This window comes from Nanorana parkeri, unplaced genomic scaffold, assembly GCF_000935625.1.
Source record: "Nanorana parkeri isolate BGI_ZX_2015 unplaced genomic scaffold, ASM93562v1 scaffold29, whole genome shotgun sequence".
Classification (NCBI taxonomy): domain Eukaryota; kingdom Metazoa; phylum Chordata; class Amphibia; order Anura; family Dicroglossidae; genus Nanorana; species Nanorana parkeri.
The window spans coordinates 3,282,464-3,289,564 of NW_017306297.1; positions in this window are offsets into that span (position 1 = coordinate 3,282,464).

Sequence of the window (7,101 nt, forward strand, 5' to 3'; positions counted from 1 at the left end):
GCTTGGAGGTCCTAGGAGCTGGAATGGTGGTGACGACTGTTGCGTGGCCAGAGATCCTGTCTGCTGCTGCTGTGTAGGGAGGCTCCTGGGGTCTGAGGGGCATCTGATCCAATAGTGGAACGCTCGTACAGCGTTTATCTTTTACTTTTATCGCCACGAACGCGGAAGTGGAGTCGCGGAGCGTGACGTCACTTCCGCGAACCACAGTGGAGAGCAAGGAAACTCCCCTTCTAGGAAGGAGACGCCCTACGTGACGCGGCCGATGCGTTCCACACTGGGACACAGACGGCTTGCGAACGGTAAGAACGTTACACCCACACACAGGAAACACGTCACTTAATCTGTTTAAAAGACCCTCCTCTCCTCCACTCCCTCAGTCTTTTGTGTTTCCTCAGTCAAGCTGGGGAGCGTGTCACAGAACGCTGAGAGAGGGCTTCCATGTGGTGATGCTGCCTGGGAAGTCTTCCTTTTATATATGGCCTGCCTGTGTGAGGCAGAGGGGTAGGTTTGCCTACCTTGTGTGAGCCCCAGGGATTCTCCTAGCGCTGCAGGAGATGAGGCTGGCTTCCTTTCCCCCTTCAGTGCCATAGGACAGTGGGTAACAGGGCTCCTTGGTGTTTTTCAGGTTAAAGAAAAAACGAAGGTGGCCCCAAAGAAAAAGTATTTTCCAGAAAGGAAGAAAATGCCTTTTCGGAAATTTTCTCGGAACCAGAAGGGTAGGCCTCAGGAAAATAAAGGGACAAGCCCAAGAAGCATTGGACGGGTCAGAAAGGTAGAGGCAGAGGGGGGATTCTGTTTAACACACCATCTCAGCCAAAACCCCAATGACTATCTACTTCCAGTGGGAGGAATGAATTTTCTACACTGTGGGCAGGTGTTGACCATATACAATGACAGTCCCACATTGTTAGAAAAATGCCTGTCCTGCAAAAAATTACCATCCCCAGTCTACAGTCCAGCACATGACTGGTATATTCATATTCACTGACCTGCTTCTATACAGAAGTCTGCTCTGGATTGGGCTCAAGTAAATGTGCAGGCTAGATTTGCCATTTACAATATTGGTAGCAATTTGTTTTGCAGTGTAGGAGATACTTGGAACCATATCCGGTTTCTTCTGTCAGTCTTTAAGAGCTCTCACTTCTCAAAGGATTGGGTGTGGAGAGTCCCTGGAGTCCCTGCCCCTCTTGCCACACCTGCTTCTGTGACTTTGCTAAAATTTTTCACTTCCATCCCAATTTGTCTAGTGACAATAGTCCCAAGCAGAGACGCTACAATAACCGGAATTGTTTTTCACTGCCCCCTCCCAGTTCTGGCTACCCATGTGATTTAATTTTGACTTGGCAGGGTCAGGTCTCAAGTCTTTTTCAGTCATTGCTATGAGAACTGTCCGACCTCAGGCAGTTGTCATAACATTTCGAGCATTCCTCTATCAGATTAGGGTTTCTGTTTCTTGCATTTCTCAACCACAATGCTGCCACTGTGTGCATGGGATCATGCAGGTAACGGAAGAAACTAGGGCATCAGAAGACCTGACCTGAGTCAGTGGTGAGTGTGCAGGATGCCATTACAATCGTGCTAGAATCTGAACCAGTAAATGCCTCATTTTATAGACAATCAGACACCATTCGTAAAAGGCTATTGTAAAAGTCTTAGCATTACCCCTCTGTGAAAAATAAACAATGTTAGAAAGTCTACTACATATCGGGCATAATGGTTAAGACCAGTCCTTTGGCAAGTTGCTAAGAACAGCCTGTGTTATGCGTGCATACAATTATAAGGTACGAGTGCAGCATGAAAAGTCCTGGACTTTTTTTTTTCCCCCACACACTTCTAAATGGCTCTTTATGGCTGCATACTGCTAGTGTAACATAAAACCGTAGTCCTCTAAACTCAGCATTTAGAATAACTTTGCTACATGTGACTTTTTGTTATGCTGTTCATGTTTTGGGAAACTGCATGCTCAACTTAAATGAACTTTATTATATACTTTACTGTTTTTTTTTCTTGAATCCATAATGCAGCAGTCTTTTATTTAGAAGTGATGTGGTCAGGACAGATATTGGTAGAACCAGCATTGCATTTAGCAATTTAACATAAAACATTACTTAAGTACTTATAAACTCATTAAGTTCACATCACTTTATGAATTTAAAAATGTAATCTTCTTCCATCAGATCCAAAAGGTATAGAAGATCGTGTTCAATGGCATTTTTGCCTTTATACAAATGAAAGTTTGATTTGACAATTCTAACATGGTTGAATGATATGCATTTTTGGAGTATAAAGAGCATTGGGGCTTTTTGGGTACTAGGTGCAACAACTTTTGAAATTGGTAAAACTAGAGATGCAGATACTATTTTTGGTATCTAGTACAAGTGGCAATATTTATATTTTGGTACTCGCCGATACCATGTGCCAATACAGAGTACCAGTACTTCTGCTGGCTTGCTGGCCAAACAGCATGGAGCTGGCTTGCCTGGCAATCGATAAGCCAGGAAATTGTTCAATAAATAGTAAATTTACTCCCTGTAGTTTCCTGTAATTTCTTTGCAGTTTTGGGCTAGAGAAGTAGCTACGGCTATAATATGTGTAGTGCCGGCTATAATATGTGTAGTGCCGGCTATAATATGTGTAGTGCCGGCTATAATATGTGTAGTGCCGGCTATAATCTTTTTCCTTGGAAAGTAAGGGTTGGAAACTGAATAGGTTTACTGCGCTCTGGTCCCATGGAGTCCCCGCGTGTCAGTGCCATGCTAATGTCACAAGAACCTGCAAAGGTAACTGCCTCCAGGAGCTTCCTGGATGTAACAGGCTGTTGAGACTGCCTGTTAGCCCAGCCCACTCGCATACAAGAGGGTCAGCAGATTGCTTGTATAACGTGCTGGTATGTGTGAGCGTAAATCCGGTCCTGAGCCCTGAAGGAAGAGAGCTTTTACAAGAGACAAAATACAATGACTGAAAGAAATGAGTACTTAAAGTATCTACTGAGTGCCCTGCGCAGCCACCTTTTGTCGGTCCTCTAGGTGGTGTCCCTCAGCCAGCACCCTAGCCAGATCTGGAAGAAGCAGGGAGGAGTAATTTTATAACCGCCTCTGCCCCCTCCCAAACTTAAATTCCATAACAGTCAACATGATTTAGTATTACTATCCAATAACCCCTACATTTTTGTGTGCCATGACATTAGCTGCTGATGGACACCAAGCTTGACCATTTTGTGGGTTAGGGCTGTCCAGGAGGGTTCATTTGTGTCTAGGCTTCTGGACCTCCTAAATTACTCAGCAGACTGAAAGTGATCATCATTGAGACAGGTTGCCATAACAGATAACCCTTTACACACCTACCCAGAAGATAGCAATCTGTTAATGGACAGGAACATAACTGCTTTAACATTTGGTAGCTGTCACAAAGACAAAGGTTTCTTTTGATTCAGCTTAAACCATTTAAATACTTTATTGAAAATAAAAAAATGGTATAAGAAAATATTTACAGAAGATTACAAGATTCACAACAGTAGAATAAACATTTTTTAAAAAACACCCTTAAAGTTCACCTGGTCTTTGGTTCCTTGAAGAGTTGGTCCAATTTGGCTTACATAAATGATCCTTTGAATTCCTTAGTTATGATGGAGATGAGAGCTACTGTCAATTGCAGCCACCTTTTCCGGTACCTGAAGTGTGTACAGAATTAAGCAATAGGGTTTGAGGGGAGTGCTGAAGTGTTTTTGATGCTTCAGACACCATGAATGCCAACTTTTCCAACTAGATCCATATTTCCACATGGCAGTTTTACAAGCCAATATATTACTGCAAAGAATGAAGTTACAATTTGATCTTATGCATATTCCCTTAAGCAATGTTGAAGATCCATATCTGGTTATTTTCCATTAGTGCATGCACATGTTACACCTGTAGCACCATCATAGCAGGAATTATGGATTCAGTATAGAGTTTAGTTCTGACAGTTCTATTTCAGCTCAAAAACCACAGATGGAGCATTTGCTTTAGACCCTTGGCTCTCAACTGGTGGGTTGTGACCCTGTGTTCAGTGGGTCCCTGTGTGCCTTCCACTTTTCTAGGTGAGAGGCTCATCAGCCTCCCCCTAGCGCAGGACTGTCAGTTCTCATGCCTAGCAGCCATTCAAAATATGCTGCCTGGTGCCGAGTCAGTTTGAGGTGGGCTGGGGCTATGCCTGCGAGGGAGCTCCATCCATACTTGCATTGCTTACAGCTCACTTGCGTACCCTGTAGAGGTGCCTGGATCGGAGTGATGTCACAATCTGGCTCCCAGCAACTCTACAGGGCATGCAAGGAAGCTGTACAAGTGGATGCACATATGGATGGAGCTCCGTCACAGCATAACAGCCCACACTGCGTTCCATGGCTGTGCAACTTGGGTCACGACTTAATGACCAAGGACAAACGTGGGTCTTGGGGTTACACAGGTTGAGAAACTGCTTTAGACTGTTTTACCACAGCCATTTGCAAACTCTGGCCTAATGGAGGTTTTTGACATCCCATGTTGCTTTGAATGTTTTAATAGGATTTATGACCGCTCTGCTTGTTAGCCAGGTAGTTATCAAGTGTTTCAGTCTGGTCTGGAGCTTAAAGTAATCACCTTCTGTTTGAGAATGTGTCCTAAAGTTGAGCTGTATTCTAGTCTGGTGGTAAGGGGGCAGGGGCAGTTATACAAAGCATTTAACTGTCTCTTGCTGTTCACCCAAAACAGATGTAAATCTGACTGTTCACCCAAAACAGATGTAAATCTGACCTTTTCTCACTGGCCTGCAAATTTTTGAGAAAAGGCACTGTGTTAATATTGACTTCCCCATGTCATACATGTTTTTGGCCTTGTCTGTCTGCATCACAAGTAGTCCTTGGCACCCTATTAGTGTAAGAGACTTCATGTAATTTGGTTCTACAGTATTGGACAATCCTACTTGAAGGTCATGGGATCTGGATTCTGTCGAAGTACTCTGCTGTGGTGTAAATCAGGGAGGAACCCAAAGTATGATCATGGCAAGGGATGTAGATTGGATCTTGTCCTGGGCAGGACTTCACTTGCCAGCTATGTACATTCTAGGCATATACAATTGGCAGGCAGACCTCAGACAACAGCACTTGGAGGTGGAGAAGTGGTCCTATGCTTGGAGTGGTCCTATGCTTGGAGGTGTTCCAGGTTGGAGGGGAGGGGGGGACTACAGTTGTGGGCCACCTGGGCTCCATTTTCAACAACAAACTGAACAGGTTTGTCTCCAGGGGTAGTTTAGCAGAAGTAGCGGTGTCTACACTCTGATCTATGCCTTGTCCCCCCTGAAGTTTCTTGTCTGATTTACAGGTTTGAGATGCAAGGCATTATGGTGATATTCATTGCTCCAGACTTGTTCAGGCATTTATGGTACAGACTGCCAGATGCTCCTCGGCACTACCTGATTGCCAGGATCTTTTGTCCCAAGGCTTTATTTGCCATACTGCCTCATGGTTGCTGCCTTAAACAGCATGGCTGTTGAAGGCCAGGTTCTGAGGGACAGGGCCATCTGGGATCTGCAGTTAGTTTTCTTCTTGCAATATCTATACCCAGACATGAAAAAATTACTTAGTGTAGGTCTTGGGGCTTCTACCCCAGGGTTTTGCTTTTTCTTCCTGCAGCTGGTCCAGGGCTTTCAGAGCTATCAAGGATTAGATTTCTGGCCTTTCAGAGACTGTCACACTTTAAGACCTTTTTTTTTTACAAGGGGTCCTATGTAGCTCCTCTCCTCCATTCCCTTGTGACTCTAGAATCTATATCTGGCTCTCTGTGCTTCACAAACCGTTTGAACCCATTACAGACATTCTGCTCTCTACTCTCACCCACAAGGTGGTGTTTCTTGTAGCCATCACTTTTGTGAGGAGAGTGTCAGAACTGGTGGCCTTATGCTGCAAGGATCCTTTTCTGTATCTGCATAGGAACAAGATGATGTTAAAGCTTAGGACTCCCTTCTTGACTAAGGCAGTTTGTCTTTCACCTAAACCAGTAGTTTGTTCTTCTGTTTCTCCAGGTCACCAATAAAACTATAAGAGTCCATCTCTTGGTCCCTGCTCCTCTCAGCAAGACTTGACTTCCATGTTGTAATCCCAGATAGACCCCATAAGGGAAGACAATCATCCAACCATTTTCTAGGTGGCTTAGGCAGACCGTCATTCAAGTCCTAAGGTCTCAAAGTTTTGAGTTCCACCTTTTCTCGTCAAGTAGCACACTACTAGGCCCATAAGAGGTTCTTGGGCTTTTAAACCATCAAGCAACTTTTTACAAGCCTGCTACCTGGTCCTGTTTACACCAGGGGAATGTTGCAGCCTCATCTGGTGCCCAATTCAGATATAGAGGGGGGCTGTGAATCCTCCCTGGCACTGGAACCACAAATTTATGACCCTCAGGGGTGAAGTACTTGGGTAGGTACAAGCCCTCACCAACCCTCAAAGTTGTGGCAGGCACAGTAGCACTGGTTATTTAAAATAGACCTGCCCCATTCAGTCTTTGCCCTCCCAGTGGGCAGACCCATCAAAGGGGCTTCTGGGACAGGACTACAGCACTGGACCTGTAAAGCACCCTGCAGCAACTACACATGCTGCACAAAGTGCCAAGGACAGGGCCCATGCAGGATTTAATGCCCTGACCGCATTACAAACCACTGCTGCAACTTCATTTTTTTTTCCTCCCCCACTGATGATGTGGGTGGACTTGACTCAAACAAGAGTGGGAATATTGATTCTTTAAAATCATTGCTGTGAAACAACAAAAGAAGGAATCACACTAACAAGGAAAAGTTTTATTTGAGCTCACTGACTCAAAACGATCAGCGCGCGTTCTACGCTCGACGTACACTCAAAAATATAAATCCCATTGTATTCAATGGTCTCGTTCCCACCTTGGCGTATTTCCACCTGTCCCTAATGCGCTACAAGGGGGCCCACGCCTGAAAAAGGTACAGGTACTACTTTGGGCCGTTTTGTTACGCGTTTCCATTGGGATACAGACAAGTAACCTTTGGAAACGTGCAACTTCCGCGAATTGCGGTAAAAAAAACATGCGCGATGGTCGTGCATATGCAATACGCCTAGGTGTG